This window comes from Callithrix jacchus, chromosome 1 (genome assembly GCF_049354715.1).
Source record: "Callithrix jacchus isolate 240 chromosome 1, calJac240_pri, whole genome shotgun sequence".
NCBI lineage: Eukaryota > Metazoa > Chordata > Mammalia > Primates > Cebidae > Callithrix > Callithrix jacchus.
In genome coordinates this window covers 15,033,720-15,053,556 of record NC_133502.1, presented here as the reverse complement: position 1 = coordinate 15,053,556, position 19,837 = coordinate 15,033,720, and the positions used below count along the sequence as shown (strand labels likewise).

The window sequence follows — 19,837 nt, the reverse complement described above, 5'->3', positions numbered from 1 at the left end:
TCTTAGGAGCTCAGGGCTCTGCAGGGGGTGACAGGAAGGACGACATGGAGAGGAGGCTAAGTCACTGTGGGCAGCCAGAAATCAGGCGTTTCCATCACAGCCCTTAAATGCTCCCCTACTCTACCATTCTTCTACTTATGATTGAAGTGAATCCTGAGCACGCACAGTGGAGGGAGGCTGCAGGCTGTAATAAAGACTCAGCAAAAGGCTAGAGTGTGAAGGGAAATCCGACAAACAGGGAAAAGGTGAAAAGGGAGGATCAGTAGCCATATTTCTGAGGGTGGCTTCATGGATCCTAAAGACTGACAGCAATGCCATTCCTTGTTTAGTCTATGTCACGAACAACAAGAAAAAAGCCAACATGGGAAGAAAAATGCATCACATGCTGCTTTAAAAAAATCCATGTTTCTAGCTATATGGCAATCTTTGAATTTATAAATTTCAATCTCTATTTCTAGAAGTCTTCTAGTCCTGACAAAATTATAGACTAAGCATCTGAAAATCTTCCTACCATAAAGACCTAAAAATGCTATTAACAGAGAAATATTTCTATACTCAGCTAACCATAAAAGGAGTAAGTGGAGTCCCAAGGCCTCAGGAACAAGCGGGCATGGGAAGCGGAGCCGCACTGGACAGCGGCCCGGGAGAGGGGGGAGCACAGTCCTGCTCATCCAGAACCACTTGGGTTTTATCACTGTTTGGGTTCAGAAGATGTGGCCTTGGGTCTGAAAGAGGAAACAATTTTGAGCTCAATTATCTGTCTAAAGATACAGTCTTCAAATGGCAGTACCTTCAGCGAAAGAGATGAAAAAAAATCAAATTAAAAATCCTGTCTTTCTCCAGGAGAGAGCAGGAATCTTGGTCCTGCCTGAGAATTAAGAGCCACAGGCAAAATTTGAGGTTCAAGTTATACTATACATATGTGGTCTTAGAACCCATCAAAAAGTTATATAAAAATTGGTTTTGGGATGGAGATATCTAAGGAGCCAAGCAAAAGCAAATACAAAATTACTCTGCAGAGATAGTCTCTTGCCCTGGGGTTACATGAGATTCATAGTTAAAGCTATAAATCTCATGTGGAAAAAAACTCAGGATTCAAAACTACAAAATCCACAAGGAAATCACCAATGGTGAGCAAGTCGGCACACACACCACAGAGGAGGCCAGGGTCCCCAAGGACCTGAATATAGGAGGATCTGAAAATGATTACACACTTCAAAGAGACTCGGATGTCACAGGAGGACGTTAAAGAGAACAAACAGATGTGAAAAAAATTAGGGAAGCAGAAGCCACTCTAACCTCTCACCTCCTCCCTACAAGAGAAATCTACAATATAGACATACACAAGTTGATGTAAAGAGATGTGAAAAAATCAGAGAAACACAAATCAAAGAATGCTGGTGTTGCTAGATTCATGGCAAATAAATAGACCTCAAAGGCAAAAAAGGCATTATTAGGGATAAAATCAACAGAATACATGAACATCATATTTATATCCAACACAATAGCATCAAGACACAGGAAGCAAAAATTAATAGAATTACAAGTGGAAATATGCAGACATATGCTTTCAACATCTAACTCTGTCACCAATAGATCAAGCAGACAAAAATAATATAAAAATAAATAACAAGTTTACTTCTGAATGAACATATATATCTTGCATTTAATATTTAGAGAATATACATTCTTTTTCATTACATGAAGAGTATTTACAAAGTAATTGTGTACTAGTTTCTGCATGAAATATTCACAAACACCTAATCATAAACATTACAGATATTCTCTCACCATAATGCAATTAAACTAGAAATCAATATAAAAATAATAACTAATACAAAAAACCCCACACATTTGAAAATCAAAAAAACCCTCATAATGAAAATTAGAGGGTATCTAGGAATGAATAAAATAAAATTATTACCTACTTATCAAAGTTTGTAAGATGTAATTAAGTGGTTGATGTAATTTTACAATATTGAGCTTAAATTAAAAAAACGAAAACTGAAAATTAAAGGGTTAAGTATATCCAATTTAAGAAGTTAGAGGAAGTGACCCAAGCCTGCGTGCGCTCCCAGCATAACTCCTGCCGGCGGCCCGGCTCTTGCGGAGGCGCCCCCAAACCGCTTGCGGCCGCCGCCAACATGGCCAAGACCAACAAGGAAGTGGCGGTGCTGGTGCAGCGGGTGGTGAAGGACATCACTTAACGCCTTCAGGAGGAACCGCGCATACTACTATAAAAGAGCATCATTATATTTGAAGAACCAAGATTGAATGTTCATTGGCTTGGCAGGTTAACACAGTGCAGTTTGGAACATGTCCCAATTCTTGTGGATCACATTTATGGAAACTCTTGAAGGACTTTAATGCCCCTCCTTAATCCTTTTTCTACTGTAAAACTTCATTAACATATTCTAAATGTATAATTATTTCTAAGAATTTCAGTCATTTGAGATATAAAATTTTGAGATATGTTGAAAAAAAAAAGTTAGAGGAAGTAACAAAAACGTAAGAAATGAGAAAGAAGAAAGTAGAAAGTTGGGAGCAAATGCTAGTAAAGTGAAAAACAAAGTAACAGCAGAGAATCACCAAAACCCTCTGCTGGCTCTTATGAAGTCAAATCAAATAGGCAAACCTGGCAGCCTTGGTGAAAAGACAAAGGAAGCAGCACATAAACAGTATTAGGAATAATACAAAGGATATAATGGCAGATTTTTTTTTAAAAAATCACAAGAATACTTCATTCATATCAATAACTTTGAAGAAAGACACCTTTCTAGAAAAGTATAACTTACTAAAACTTATCCAAGAGAAAACAGACATTGGTAATTATCTTTGAAAATTGTTCAGGGGCATCTACTAAAGATAGGCCATGTGTGAGACTCAGCAATTCCACTCCTGGATAAAAGAAATTCAAATACACGTTCACCAAAAGACACAGACTAGAATGTTCTCAGCAGTATTATTTATAATGGTTAAAGACTGGAACGACCCAAATGCCCATCAACTGGAGAATGGGTAAGTTATGGCATATTCATATAATGTAATACAATAAAGCAGTCTAAATGAATGAACTATAATGACATGTAACAATATGGCTGAATCTCTCAAATAATGATGAATAAAATAAACACAAAAAGTGTGTTTGTATGATTATTATATAGCATGTACTTTTCTGGATATATATCGTACTTTACTGTGATTGAAACAGTACTTAAAAATCTACCCACCAGAGAACGATCCAAGATGGCCGATCGCTAACATCCCGGGATTGCAGCTCTCAGGGAAGGCGCGGAGAACTAGAGGACGCCACACTTTCAGACAAAGTCTGGTCGCTCACGGAGCAGAAGATCCCCCAGTGGTGGAAACACACGGGTCGCCAGCGCGACTCTCGTGGTCGGCGCAGCGGTTCCGCCGGCACCTCGGCGCGGCAGCTCTCGGAGCAGAGTAAACGGGACCGGTTCCCCTTCTGACCGAGGTTTGGAGCCCCGGGAAGGCAGCGTCGCCTACTACGGAAACAAGAAGGAAGCCCGACAGGAGAATCCTGGGCAGAAAAGCACCATCAGTTTTAACGCTGCTGCTCTGGCCCTGGGAACTAACAACCTGGACGTCCACTCAAGAGACCTAATCTGAAAGTTGGTAATTTCAAAGACGAGAGGAGGATAAATTTACAATGACGGGAAGAAACCAGCGTAAAAAAGCTGAGAATACTCAAAGTCAGAACGCCTCTCCCTCTAAAGATGATCACAGTTCCACATCAACAATGGAACAAGGCTTGATGGAGAACGAGCGCCTCCTGATGACAGAATCACTCTTCAAGGAATGGATAATAACAAACTTCGGTGAGTTAAAAGAACATGTTGTAGCCCAATGTAAAGAAACTAGGAACTTTGACAAAAGGTTTGATGAAATCCTATTGAGAATAGACAACTTAGAGAGGAGTATGAGTGAATTAATGGAACTGAAGAATACAATACAGGAACTCCGAGAAGTATGCACAGGTTTAAACACTCGAATTGTTCAAGCAGAAGAAGGGATATCAGAGGTCAAAGTCCAACTTAATGAAATAAAACGTGAAGAAAAGATTAGAGAAAAAAGGATAAAAAGGAATGAGCAAAGTCTCCAAGAAATGTGGGACTATGTGAAAAGACCAAATTTACGTTTGATAGGTGTACCTGAATGCAACGGAGAGAATGAATCCAAGCTGGAAAATACCCTTCAGGATATTATTCAGGAAAATTTTCCTAAACTAGCAAAGCAGGTCAACATTCAACCCCAGGTAATACAGAGAACACCACAAAGATATTCCTCAAGAAGAGCAACCCCAAGGCACATAATCGTTAGATTCACCAGGGTTGAAACGAAGGAGAGGATACTGAGGGCAGCCAGAGAGAAAGGTCGGATAACCCACAAAGGCAAGCCTATCAGACTTACAGCAGATCTCTCGGCAGAAACTCTACAGGCCAGAAGAGAGTGGGGGCCAATATTCAACATCCTCAAAGAACAGAACCTTCAGCCCAGAATTTCATATCCAGCCAAACTAAGCTTCACAACTGAAGGAAAAATAAAATCTTTTATGAACAAGCAAGAACTCAGAGATTTTATTACCACCAGGCCTGCTTTACAAGAGCTTCTGAAAGAAGCATTACACACAGAAAGAAACAACCAGTATTAGCCTTTCTAAAAATACACCAAAAAGTAAAGAGCACCAACATAAAGAAGAATTTACACCAACACATGGATAAAACAGCCAGTCAACATCAAATGGCAGTAACCCTAAATTTAAATTGACTAAATTCCCAATCAAAAGACACAGCCAAAACCCAACGGCATGTTACATCCAGACCTGTTTCACATGCAAGGATACACAAAGACTCAAAACAAAGGGATGGAGAAAGATTTACCAACCAAATGGAGAGCAAAAATAAATAATAAATAAATAAAAAGCAGGAGTTGCAATTCTTGTATCGGATAAAATAGATTTTAAAGCAACAAAGATATAGTGGTAAAAGGATCAATGCAACAACAAGAGCTAATGATCCTAACACCCAGATAGGAGACTTAGATTCAATGAGACAGAAAATTAATAAGGATATCAAGGACTCGAACTCAGATCCAGAACAAGTAAACTTAATAAATATTTATAGAGCTCTCCACTTCAAATACACAAAATATACATTCTTGTCAATACCACATCACACCTACCCATTAGTTTAAATGAAACATTGATTGGCCATTATTAATACCCAATTTTTTTCAAAATAAAGCAATATTTCCATTTACTCTCCCTCTTTCTCTTCCTCTCCTTTACTTACTTTTTTTTTTTTTTTTTCTTTCCTTCTCTCAAAAAAAAAGAAATCAACTTGTAAACCTCTAGATCCAGGTCGGCAATGTCTCTTTCATTGCTTGATTTCCTTTCTTCCCTTCCCTCCCTCCCTCCCTCCCCGCTTCCTCCCTTCCTTCCTTCCTTCATCCCTTCCTTCCTCCCTACCGTCCTTCTTCCCTTCCTTCCTGCCTTCCTCCCCCCCCAAAAAAAAAAAAAAAATCTACCCACCAAAAACCTACAGGTGAAGTTTATGAAACCTTTAAGGAGTCCTTGTCTCAGATAAACTGTTCTGGAGTACAGAAAAGGAAGGAGAGTTTCTCACCTAATTTTTGAGACTAGCATAACATTGTTTCCAAAAGTAGACAAGGCCATTATGAGGAAGAACAATTATATAACATATAGTTTATTTTCCTTGGTTAAATATAATAATCCTAAACAAAATGTCAGCAAACTCAATCCAACAATATTTAAAAAATAATTATCTAGTATGGTGTACTTTACTAGGATTTATCTCAGAAATCTTAGAAAATCTAGTAACATAATCCACACATTAACAGACTGAAGGAGAAAAATCAAACACTCATCTCAATAGGTATGAAAACAATTTGACAAAATTCAGTACCCATTCATGAAGAGACAAAAATGCCTATTACCAATTCTTGCATTCAGCACAAGTCACACCACAATGAGAACAAAAACCAAACTGAAACAAAAATCTCACATAAAGATAGAAAAAGAGAAACAAAACTCATTATTCAAATGATGACTGCCTACATAGAGAATCCAAGAGCATTTACAAAGCATGAGAACTAACAAGAGAGTATGATTAAAAAGTAACATTCCCTCTATTGAAATCATTTAGAAAATGGAAGTACAAAAAATTACTATTTATAAACAGCAGTAACAACTATAAGGTAGTTAAGAATAAAATCAAACAAAAGATCTGCAAGATCTCTAAGTAAATGGAAAGATTTAGCACGTTCCTGAATTGAGCGTGGTAACATGCCTATAATCTATTCAGACACTGCCACCTCAAGTCTAGCAGACTGCTGGTTCACTTCCAATATTCATTTTCCCCCTTGAAAGAAAACGGTTTTGGTTTTTTTGGGTGCACACGTATGTCTGATTTGCTACATTTCTCAGTTTCCCGCCACGTGGACTAGGTTCTGACAATGGTATGTCAGCAGAAAGGGAATATGAGCCGACCAGGAAGATCCTCAGAAGCAGGAGCTCGCCTTTCTTGGAGGATCAGGTGGAAGCCCTGTGCTGAGGATACGGCAGCAGTAAGATCAAAGGGGCTGGGGGCTGACACCTTCAGGATGCTGCCCCTCCAGCCTGGGCTGCCCACTGCTGAACTTCTATATGAGAGAGAAATCAACTACCTTAAGTTTCTGCTATTTTGTGTTGTCTGTCATTTGGAACCAGATTCCTATTATATTCCTATTCCCACAACTTATTCCTAACTGCTGTGTACTCAAAATTCAAAAGTATGCACATGTATACATTTTGGTGAGACTAGACTACTTGAAGTTAAAGCTCAAAACCAGGCATGACTATTTTGAAGAAGTATGATAAGAAAGGATTAGTTATTAGGACTTAGTATTACACTGCAGTAATTAGAGTTGTGTGGTAATATTAGCACAAGTTAGGCAAAAAGTCCAAACAGAAGACAGTCTAGGAATCAACAGTAAACACTTGGTATATAATATTGGAAGCATTACAAATCCACACTGAATAAACAGTCCTGGGACAACCGGCTATAGGTAGGGAGAAGATAAAACTAGACCTTTACTTCACACCACCCACAAAAATAAACACTAAAATTAAAGATTTAAATGTGGAAAGCCAAACTATGACAACGTTTTTTTTTTTAAGAAATAGGAGAATATTTTCATGTCATTAGGATAGGAAAGAATTTTTTTTTTTGAGACAGAGTTTCGCTCTTGTTACCCAGGCTGGAGTGCAATGGCGTGATCTCGGCTCACCGCAACCTCCGCCTCCTGGGTTCAGGCAATTCTCCTGCCTCAGCTTCCTGAGTAGCTGGGATTACAGGAACGTGCCACCATGCCCAGCTAATTTTTTGTATTTTTTTTTTAGTAGAGACCGGGTTTCACCATGTTGACCAGGATGGTCTCAATCTCTTGACCTCGTGATCCACCCGCCTCGGCCTCCCAAAGGGCTGGGATTACAGGTTTGAGCCACCGTGCCTGGCAGGAAAGAATTTCTTTAACAAAAATATGAAGCATAAATCACAACAAAAAAGGTGGTAAAAAGTACATTACCAGTGGGAACTTTTGTATTAAAAGTTCAATTGGAACTGAATTAAATAAGACAAACTATACATTGAGAGAAAATGTTTACAACATATAACTGCTGTATAATCAAAATTCAAAAGTTACAAATCAATGAGACTTAATAAATCAACAACACTTACGAACTTATAAAACAACACTTATAAATCAATGAGAAAAAAACCAGTGACTCAAAAGAAAAGCAGATAATGTATATGAATGGTCCATTTACAGAAGGGGAAATCCTGAGTCAAGAAACATATGAAAAGATATTCAATCTCACTAGCGTTAAGGAAAGGTAAACAAAAACAACAGTTATTTTACACCCACAAGACTGGCAAAAATACACAGCCCAGCGATAATCAGTGCGAGAATGATGTGAAGGAAATGGGAAGTCTGGTAAGTTGTTGATGCGAGTATAACTGACACAAACCTTTTGGAGAGCGATATGTCAAGATCTAGTAAAACTATTCTAGTCTATGACCTGGCAACTTCATCTCCAGGGAGCTGTGAATGCTGAAGGGGTCATGCATGAGGATCTTCTGTGAAGCACTGGTTATAATATTAAGTAAGAAAATGGAAAAAATTCAGTTGTTCCTAAGGAGGGAAATAAATTAATAAGTGGTTCTATTATATAAAAGACCATTATAAAAGCAGTTAGAATAAATGAACTAGATTTACATGGGTAAATCTTAAACAATGTTGAATGAACAAATAAAGTTGTGGTAATTTATGTAAATGGCATTATATATTATCTATATTACTTATATAAATACAATTTATGAAAATGGCATATACATTTATATAATTTACATATATACCATTTACATATGTTGTATGCATTTACGTAAATAATATAGGTAATAGATAATATCATTTACATAAATTAAATACTCAGAACAGAGGGTATACTATTTTAATTTTGTTTTGAGATGGGGGTCTTGCTACATTGTCCAGGCTGGAGTGCGGTAGCTATTCACAGGCACAATCATGGCACACTGCAGTCCTGGACGCCTGGACCCAAGCAATCTTCCCATCTTGGCCTCCTGAGTAGCTGAGACTACAGATGTCCACCACTGTGTCTGGTCTATTTTAACTTTTTCAGATGGATATATGATAATGGTGACTCTGTCCTCCTACCCCCACACCAGGGGATATTTGGCAATGTCTGGTCACAGTTTTGGTTGTTAAGTAAAGGAGGAGAGGGGGACAGGATGATAGTGCTGTTGGCATCTAGTAGATAGAGGCTGGGGATGCTGCCAAGCATCCTACAATGTATAGGGCAGCCCCTATAACAACCCTGTAACAAAGAATGGTCTGGATCAAAATGTCACTGGTGTCTAGGTCGAGAAATCTGACAAGTACATATGTAGCAAAGATTAAAAAACATGCAAAGGCATACAACACACCAGCTCCAGGACAGTGGAAGGGGAATGAGCTCTGAGTTACATTTCATTTCTTACAACAGAGGGAGAGAATCAAAAAGTAGGCAAAGCAAACAAAACCCCAGTCCCTCTACTGTGATAGTAGAAAAGTGCTTAAAAAGCAGAAAGTTACTGCTCTAGGTTCTAGGATGTTTTGACATGAATCTGCTCTTTATGTAGGGTTAAATATGAGCCTCTATAAACAGGAAATGTTTCCTTTACTTTGTCTTCTTCAAAAGCAATAACCACATATTTTAAAAAGGAAGAAGGAAATAGCTTGCAGTTTGAACAGGCGCTTTATGAACTATTTATTATTAGTTTTTAAGATTTCAAATGAAGTAAAAATTCCTGTGTGTATATATACATGAATGAATAAATATATATTAATACATATATACATACATGCATGTCCCAACTGAGGAGCAGTAAAAGTTTCTGACATTTTATTAAGCAGAAGTTCCATGGGATAGAAATCCATGTTCTACAGGTGTTGGAAGGTTTCTGGACAGGATGCTCAGGCAGTGTCTATATCAGAGAAGCCAGAAAAGCTCATGGGAGGCTGACCTCGGGCATTGGAGCGTCCACAGGAGGGTGTGAGCCAGGCATATGGTCTCATTCTTGCTCCCGAGGAGCGTACCATCTTCTTGGCAGATGGCAAGATACCCAGAAATAGAAAAGCCAGAACAATGCAAGATGATATATAATTAAGAAGGGAGCTGTGAGGCCTAAATTAAAAGGACTAGAAAAGCTCAGAGTGGATATCAACCCACTGCAGCCAAAGCTCAGGGGTAAGACTTCCAAGAGGATGGGTCTGGGGCTGAATATTAAAGGAGAATGATTTCAACAATGGAGAGGAGTGCAAGGCATTTTCCCCAAAGTGTTCTAAGACAGGAGCCTAGGTGGGTTTATACCTCCTTCACGGAGCAAGGCAATTCTAGGGAATAATGGCAGAGGGACAAAAAGGTAGAGGAAGCTGAGTAAGAACAGTCTCTAGAGCCAGCATACCTGGGCTCAAATCCCAGCTCTGCCTCCTACTGTAGCACCTTAGGTGCATTTTCAAACACTTCCACAACCCTTGGTTTTCTCTCCTATAAAATGGTAAGAATAACTGCACCCACCTCATATGGAGAGTATGAGGATCAAAAAAGTTAATTCATGTGAAACATTTAAAATAGAACTTAAAGCCTTCTACAAGCTTATTGCAGCTTAGCTATGATTATTTTCATCCTTACTACTTGGCGTTATACTTTATACGGTATTGTTTCTTATCTTCCCAACTAGACTATAGGATCTTGGAGGGCTGTGATGGATGGAAGACCTAAACATCATTTCCCATGTGGCCAGTACCACTCTCAGCTCAGTGCAGCCGGAGCTGACTCCTCATACAAGTTGATGCCCCATAAAAGAGTAAAATGGAGAACAATTACGGAATGGGACATTTCAATGTGATGTTTCAGAAAAAAACAAAGTTACTTCCGAAAGCATCTTCATCTTAATTTAAGATGGCTGGCTACTGGAAACAAATGCACTTTTTCTTCTCAGTCTCTGGTGCTCAGAAAACTTTTATCAGCATGCCAGGTTTGAAGTGTGAAGCACACAGTAGGGCTACCTCCACTCTCTACAATGTGTGGCAACCCGCGGGCCACCATGCAGCAAAGAATGATTAGCGAAGAGTGACTGTTTGTGGATGCTGTGCTTGGGCACAGAGAAGGCGAGGCGGAGCCCACACGAGGACTTACTAAGCGTGCTATGGACCAAGGCTTTCAAATGTTTTCCACTTCATGGCACACACAAAAAAAGACAGATTTGTATGGCCCACAGGACAGCCAAAACTGTTTACAGCTGATCCAGTGGCTTCAGGTCTTTTCCAGCTGCCCCAAGGGAGGAGGGGACCAGTATCTCAGCTCATCTATGACCATGACACAGTGGTCAGGAAGCTCTACCCCAAGCCATAAGGAAATACCTATACATTTAGGAAACAGGTTGATTTAATAGGCGCCTCTCACAATGGGGATGGCCTACCATGGAGATCAAGAGTAGAAAAAGACTAGACTGTTTTACTTGAATGAGTTAATGTAAAATCAACAAAATTGTCTTATCTACTAATATACCTGGTGATACCTTCAGCAATGAAGGTACAAAGAGAATAAAAACAACCTCCCTGCCTTTTAGAAGCTCATAGTCTGGTATTCTAACCACAAAACAGTTTTTCCTTTTTTTTCCCAGGTTATCAAAGCTCCCTCTCTGTTAGATCCAGCCGCTCCTCCTGAGCGCTCTCTGGCCTGACCTCTGGCAGCACCAGGTCCTACTGACCACTCCTCCTTGACGTTCTCTTCCCCGGGCCTCGTGGCATCCCGCTTTCTTTCTAGCCCTCTGGCTATGCCTTCTCAGTGTCCTCAGAGTCTCCTCCTCCCACTCTTGTCCTTCAAACACAGGTGTTCTTGAAGGTTCTACATGAGCAGTGTTTCTTTCCTCCTTCTGTGTTCTAGGTGCCCCTCTATTCCTGCGGCTTCACGTGGTACAGATTCCTAAACCCGAACCTCCAACCCAAATGCTGTGTCTCAGAGCCATGTAACCCACTGTCTCCTGGACATACTTTGATCTACATGTTATGGAGACACCTAAGATAGAACACATCCCAAACAAAGTCATCTTCAACCCCATATCTCTTGCTGGGTCCCCGGTCTTGGGGTGTGACATCCACATCCATCCACTGGATAAACCAGATCTCCAGGCTCTGTCAACTGGAACTCTTCCATCTTAACCTCTCTCCATCCTCACTCTCACTGCCCTGTGTAGATCATAGTCCATGGCAGCGGTGGCTCCAGAGTTATTTCCTAAGATACAAATCTCATCAGTCCTCTACTTAGAAACTCTTTGCTGGCTCCTCATTGCTTTTTTCTTAATTTACAAATATTTAATAACTCATTAACAATCACAATCCCATTACTTGCTAACATAAATGTAGATTTTTAAAATAAAAAATAACCATGTTTTCCTAAACAGAATTACTGAGAAGAGTGGCACTGTTTTCCATTTTTGCAAATATCTTTAATATCTGACTTACTAGAAGGTTGCTGGGTTCTCCTACCTGCTTCTGCATTCGATTCTGTTCTATGTTACTCTGGCTTTTGAAGTACTTGAAGAAAATTCAGCCACATAGATACATACTTAGAAAAGAAAGGAAGAGGATGTTAGGGGCCTTTTTGGACGACTACAGACAACTTCCCCTTTGATGCTACTCAGCGGGACCCTGTTGCTTTCAGAATCCAGTGGAAATTTCTTATCTGGGCTTACCAGACTCCTGTCTGCCACTGGAGTCACTTTCTCACCACCCTGCTCTCACTTTCTCTACTCCTGCTGGGGAACCTGCTCTCACCCCCCCACACTCCTCTGTGTGCTCTCATGCCTCACTGTCCCTTCCCCAGGGCAGCTCTCAGCATATCCCATTTCACTTGCAGGCCAATTGGCCTGATCTCACAACAGCCTATCAGATCCATGGGGGCTGTGACTCTCCATCTTGTCCTGCTTATAGACCTGGCCTCCTGTACAACCTGGCATATGCAAGTACTCAAGAAACAGTCACTGAATGGATAACTGACTGAAGAAACATACAGTGAAGCATATGGCTGAGTTCAGGTGTATGTGGTTTTCCTAGCTAAGACTGTAGTTAGTTGGAATATGAAGACCTAGGTGGTAGATTACTAATGAAGGTGGGGTGGAAGGGGTGAAAGGGGTTAAAATAAGGAGGCTCCTAAAGGACATGCCTGATACCTACATGCATCATGAACATAGCACCCTCTTCTAAACAAGAACCAGGAGTTACAAAGAAGCAATGCTGGGAAACTGTGGTGAAAACACAAATGGCAACTCCTAATGTAAGTCAGTTATTTGCAATCCCCTGGACCACCCCCAAGTGCTCTGTGGAAGCTGCAGCTTTTGTTCTGAGTATGAGTATGCTTACACTTAGTTTTAGTCATTTGCCTTCTGTGCGTAGTGTGCTGTCCTGGGCCAGGTAAGGAGGCTGTGACACAGAGAAATGACTAATTTCCTATGGCCCTGAAAGAGTCTGACTGAGGTAACAAAACAAATGTACATTAAAAACTAAACAAGAAGCACCTCAGGACTGAACGAAAGGCATGTTGTTAGAACTGCAATCACGTGCCGCTTAACAACAGGGCTTCATTCTGAGAAATGCACTATTAGGTGCCTTTGTTGCTACGTACTTCCAGAAACCTAGATGGGATGGCCTACAACACAGCAAGGCGGCTTGGTGTAGCCTATAGCGACTGGGCTACAAACCTGCACAGCAGGTCACTGTACTCAATACTGGAAGCAGTTGTGTATCTAAACATAGAAAAGACATAGCAAAAATATGGCACCATAGTCTTACGGGACCACTGTCATACATGTGATCTGTTGTTGACTAAAACGTATTGTTATGTGGTGCGTGACTATGAGAGTAAGCACAACTACTACAGAGGAAAGAGACACCACAGAGGCTGCTGTCCTCGGCAAAAGCTTTGTGGCAAAACCAAGGAAAAACCAAAAACAAAAGAATACCAAACAAAGCTCACCACCAGCACCACGCACACAAACTGGAAACACATTTACCACTTGGATAAGAGATGGCGGCAACACGAGGCCCAGAATAAATCCTGCTGCATATCTGAAATCCTTGGTTCCTTGTTAAAATCTTCAACAAATTAACCTTAGAAAACTCGGAAGACTGAATCTAACCCTGTCATGTGAAGTGCCACCTGTTCCCTTGTGTCAAGTGCTATAAAAACAGTGTACTGTATCTTTCTATGCTGCTCAGTGGGAGTCTCAGTAGGTACTGAAGAAAAAAATGAACTGGAGGGAAAGGAAACGATCGCTTGAACAAACTCCCAGGCTAGTTTGCAGCACTCGGTTTCACTTTTTCTTTGTGGTTTCTTGCAGTGGCCAGTGTTGATGGATTACAGACTTCAAACTGTACTGTTTCTTCTAGGCAGAACAGAAGGCAGTTTCCATGGCAATACAATCAGGAGACACGATACATCCTGTTGCTCAGTTTTGAGAACGTTTTGGTTTGGGGGACAGAAGTTTCCGACCATCAGCTGCCCTGTGACCCATCTCTTCTCCCTTCTTCTTGCTCTAGTCAGCTGGAGTCCCAAAGGCCACACACCTTACCTGTGCATTCCACCCAGGGGATGAAAGGGTCAGGGCCACAGCTGGTGGTCCAGGGACTGACTGGGGGTGGCAGTGAGAAGAGGAGGTGCAAAGACATCTACAGAGTGCATCGGGAAGCTCCAGCACAGCCTAGGATGAAACCCAGCAGCCCCTGCAAGGAACGCTTCTACTGTGTGCAATCTGACAGACATGTGTCCCAAATCCTGTTTACTTTAGTGATATTTCTCTTCAGAGGCCTGACACACCTAATGCAGCTGATCTTACTGTGACATAGGTACAATTTTAAAAACCGGTTAAATTAGTTTCAACAGCAACTGCAAACCCAAGAGAGTCAGGTTTTCCCCTTTGTTTCAACAAAGCACAGCCCCCGGCCAGTTCCATTTGGGAAGGCCTGGTGGTAAGGGAAAGGGACTCTGGAGAGAGCTGTGGGACACACTTGGCTTGGCCATGCACCAGGGCGTCCAGTGGGCCTGTGCTGCTGCTGCTCTCCAGGCCCCTGCACAGAGCAGGGTGAGACTCCGGGTGTCTGCGGGGAATGTGTGGCACAAGGCATGTTGCGGGCTGAGCCACAGGCCAACACCTTAGCCCTCGTTTGTTTTGAAAAGGTGACTGACCCATCACTCCTTATTGAGATCCTTTCCTCCAGGGACCGTCAGGACTAAAGGTATCCCAGCCTTTTCCTGTGTTTTGGTTTGGTTTTGGTTTTGGTAAAAACGAGAACCCTCAGGCTGCTCTGTGAGGAGGAGGAGGTGGTGCGAGGGTGACATGGGGGGACCACCAGCTTCCACAGCCCATAGCCTGGCCACAGGTCAAGGGACACTAGCGCAGGAAGAGCATGCTGAGGCCTTATCTTGTGGCTTCCTCACTCCCTCGACTGAGCGACACACTCGTAAACCCTGAACGCAGGTGACGGTAAGGGCCACACAGCAAGCACTGAGACAGCGACCTTGAAGACATAAGAATGGAAGCGCATCTCTCAGAGTGTGGATTACCCATTTCTGCATCGCATCTTCTGGTTCTCTGTCCTTCATTCCTTTGTCTGACAAATTTGGGGTCATTTTATTCCTTCCTAAAGTTGGTTCTACACACAAATTTTAAGTAAAAGTCAAAAATAAAATTAGTTCTGGTACTTATTACAGTAAATGTTTCAACAGAAGCAGAGGTGAAACTCCTTATTAAAAATGAGACTGGGGATTACTCAAGGTTTCCCCTCTTCTTACATTTCCTCTGCGGAGAGTTCATCCATTTTCACATCTTCAGTGACCACCTGAGTCTCATTCCCACACTTGCCTGTCTGCCATCACTGTGGCAGAGATGTCCACCTTCCAGTTCATGTCTGGACTCGGCTCTCCGCTGTCCATCAAACCCAGCCAACACTTGAGGACTGCTGATTTTCCCCTGGGAGGGGATCTGCCCATTTAGGTCCTTGCTGTTGCACTCTGAGATTACGTCAACAACTTCTTGGATAACATGACTGCCAATATGATTTCCCCAATCCCATCTGCATGTACAGTCAGTGAGTGTGCACAAGAAGACCTTTCACAATGAGACTGCCTCAACCAAAAACCCTTGGGCATCCTGTCTGAGTCTGTCCTGTTTTGCACGTCTGCCCAAACCAGCCCCATCCTAAATTACTTCTCTCCTCTCCTCTCCCGTGCTCCTTCCACCCCATGTCCCCGACTTGCTGCAACTGTCCCTGCCACCTAAAATGCCCTCCCTGGCCCCCTCTGTCTGCACAGGGCACAGCTCCTGTTTCCCATCTGTAACTGGCTGCTTTCTTAGCAACCCAAACCCTCCGGTGCCCCTGCTCTGCTGAACTTCCACAGAACTCAGCCAAGCCACCAAGTGAACAGAGAATAAAACACTGAGTCTGGGCTTCCCCAGCTGTAAAATGGAAAGCTGGACTAGATAGCCTTAAGCTAGTTATGAGCTGTCTCTTCCCATCATTATATTAAAGAACATCTGGAAAGCCAAACAGTTCTGTCTCAAAAAGGAGCATCAGGCTGCCCACCAGAGCTGCTGTCGGAGGAGCCCCTGGCTAGGCTGATACCCCCATGTCACCCTCCTCACACTGCTCGGGAATGTCATGTGCATGATCTCCTATCTCCAACAAGATATGAGCTCCTTGGGCAACCGCCCTGTGAGAGCCACTATTGTGGACAGTGTCCACACAAGGGAGCAGACGCAGAGGAGTGAAGGGGGTGTGGTGGCCTCCCCCATCCTAAACCCATGATCTGCCTGCATCCCCTGTGAACAGGCACTGTGCACATGCACACATCTCCATCGCTTAGACAAAATGATTTTTACCAAATCTCAGTATGGCTAATCTATGCTCTAATCTCGGGTGGGAGATCATGACACACAACTCTGAAAATTCCTGGCCGCCGCTGCTTCATCCACAAAACCATGTCTTTCGACCACAGCACTGGGCTGCTGGCTTTGAACCCTTGAGGGCTGCACGAAATCAAGGCTTCTCGAGGTGCTCAGTTTTCCTGAGATGCTCCTGGGTACTCCAGTGGTCTGTTCTGCATTAAGTGTGTTTTCTGATTTTGAAAATCCACCAGGATGGCTTTTTTTGGGGGGAAGAAAAAAACTTCCCAGAATGATTATGAGCATGATTTTTCTAACATACCCCTGGTTTAACCTGATACTGCTCTGGAGTCCACCTCTAAATTCATTCATCCTTTCAAAAAGTGATTAATAAGTGACAAAAGGGAAACCCAGGAAAAGAATTAGGATTGCTGACAACTTTTACATCTTCAAAATGCCAAGCACCTCATCATCATTTGCTTGTTTTCTGAAATATCTTGAGACTGTACCACACTCTTCTTTCTCATGAAGACACTAAGGCAGAATGGAAAACAGAAATGATTTTCTCAAGATCACTTAATGAGTCAGTCTTGGAAAAGGATCACAGTTAAATTGATCCGATCTTTCTGTTCTGAATTTTGTCAAAAAGAGCAGTATGATCAACTACAAAAGCACTGGAAACATTAACAGTAGTTTCTGCAAAGAGGTACAGATTGAGATAAACAGCATAGGTTTAACTTCACTTGAAAATAGAGTTCTTGCATGTAATTTTCATTTAATTTGCAGATTTTTATCAACTAAGCACTAGTAGCTCATTCCACATCTGATGCTATACACATAAACTCTTGAAAGAAAGTCATAAAAGAACTAGCTATAACTGATTAGATTGCTTTGTTGACAAGGAAGCATAGCAACTTGAAAAGAATCATTTTCAAATCAAATTGCACCAAAAAGTGAAAGAGCGTACCCAAAAAGGAAAAGTGCTGAGAAGTGTGCCACGTGCCAGCTTCCTGTCTGTGAGGATGCTTGAGACACATGAGAATTTGCTCACTTTGGATTCCTGGTGGACTCCTTTGCAACACACATGTACCGCCCCTACCCCCGACACAGAGGTGGAGACGGAGGTACAGAGTTTCTGATGGTGCTGCCTCCAGACACAGTTTCTTGATTCTTCCTGGCTGGGCTATGCGTTTCTCCTAGAAGAGCACCCATCATATTTCACTGTAACTGATGCTTTCTACACTAAACTCAGGGAGAGGAGGGATCGTGCTGCCTTGGTCACTGTGGGACTCCCCAGAGCCTGGTCCAGCACATGGTGGGCACTGAGTGTATTCTGGGGAATAGATGGTGATGAAAATGGTAGCACTGGTGAGGCCAAGAGGCAACAGGAAGCTTCTTAAGGAAGCTGGCCTGATGAAGGGGCAGTGACAGAAACAGGTTTGGTGGGGTGGCACCTGCACACATAAAGCTCTACTAGGCGGATCTTGCTATCCAAACCACAGAGGGAAAATCAACCATGCTGTAACATGCGTCAACCTCAGAAACGTGAAGCTAAGCCAAAGAAGCCAATCATAAAGACAGGCTACACAGGCTTCCATTTCTATAAAATGTCTAGAATAAGCAAGTCTACAGAGACACAAAGTAGATGAGTGGCTGCCTAGGACTAGGTGGAAGGGAATGATGACTAATGGGTGCAGTTTCTTTGGGGGTGATGAAAATGTTTTAAAATTGTGTTGGTATTTGCACAACTAAACAATACTAAAGACCACTGAACTGTACACTTCAAGGGGGTGAGTTACATGGTATGTGAATTCTATCAGCTGCTAAAATATACATCAAGGACCAGAAAATACTTTTAAGACAATAAAAAAAGTTACTGAATTAAAAATGCTTGATTAATGATAGGAACTCTCATGACTGACAAGGCAGATCTGCCTCCTGATGCATATGTCAGATGACAGTGAATGACTGTTGCTGGGGGAGGATAAGGAGAGAAACAATTTTCACAGCCACAAAAATGTTACTAAGGGAGGGTGTGCAGCTAAACTCACTTTAACCAAATGCTGTGAAAGTAACTGAAATGCATGTGTGAATAATGGTGAGCTGCTTGTGTCAGTAGCTTCTTTCCTTGCAGGTGAAACACATGGAGGTGATGACCAGGAACGGGGCAGCCCAATGAGATGAGGAAGCAATAAAAAGATGAGCACCGAGGACTCCAGGGCTTTGCTGCCAAATGTCCCACTTGGCTTGTACCAAGCAGGATTCACCCACAGTGGGCTTTACCTTAGTTCTCCTTCTAAAATAGATGGAAACTTTACAGAAATGCCTTATGGAAAGCTTTAACCCCAAGTTTGTGCCGTGGTATGTAACAGCATTCTCATCATCAGCGAAAAGAGAGATGACTGGTTCCCAAAAACAGCAGGTGACCAGAACTAAGAGAACATTCACATTTCCAGGTAAAAGGTTACTTTGAAAGTTGCTGGCTACATAATCTTCTAGGGCAGGGGCTGGCAAAAATTTTTCTGTAAAGGGCCAGACAGTAATCATTTTAGGTTTGGAAGACAAAGAGGCAAGAGATCAAGGATACTATGTAGTTACTTATATAACCATTTAAAATGTAAAAACTGTTCCTAGCTTCAGACTGTACAAAAACAGGTAGTTTGGCCCACAGGACATAACCTGCTGACCGTTGCTCTAGAGGTTACAAGCTTTTAAGAGTAATAACTATCAAGGTTAGCTCCTAAATCAGACTATCTCCCAAACTTCCTGAGAGCCACAAAAACAGATGGCCAATACTATGATAATAACAAATAACAAGCATCTGTTAGAGCCTCTGGTACCTAAAGTAATTTTGTATAATTCTTTTTTATCCCCAATGACAACAGTATTCTATAGACTCTGTATAGATGTCCCTGTCAACCCAGGATTGAGTCCCTAACTGCCCATTCCTGTTCTTTTCATTATGTTATGGTGCTTTCTATTGTGAGCATGGTTCTGAAGAAAAACAGCACTGTTTCTTCTTCTCTACACTCACACACCACTCAACACAACCCTTCTGACACGAGACGTGCTGGGGGGTTGCCCCATACTCCAAGCAGTTCTCCAGTGGACACCAGCAGGGTGTCCTATAACTTAACTCAATCCCCACACTATCTATCAGGAGATGGCCTCAGACCCCACAGGTTAAAGGCCCAGTCACGCAAGACTGCTGCCCTACTTCAGATGGCAATTGCCAGCCCTAACCTGTGGTTCTAATCAATGTGCTATAAATGAAGGTTCCCATGGTCTACTCCTTAGGTTCAATTAATTTGCTA

General features: G+C 42.0%; 1 protein-coding gene across 1 annotated transcript in view; it reads right to left on the bottom strand.

Moving 5' to 3' along the window:
• Positions 1-19,837, bottom strand: part of UBAC2 (UBA domain containing 2) — a 195,102-nt gene that overhangs the window by 18,688 nt on the left and 156,577 nt on the right. The gene's annotated exons all lie outside the window — the stretch shown is intronic.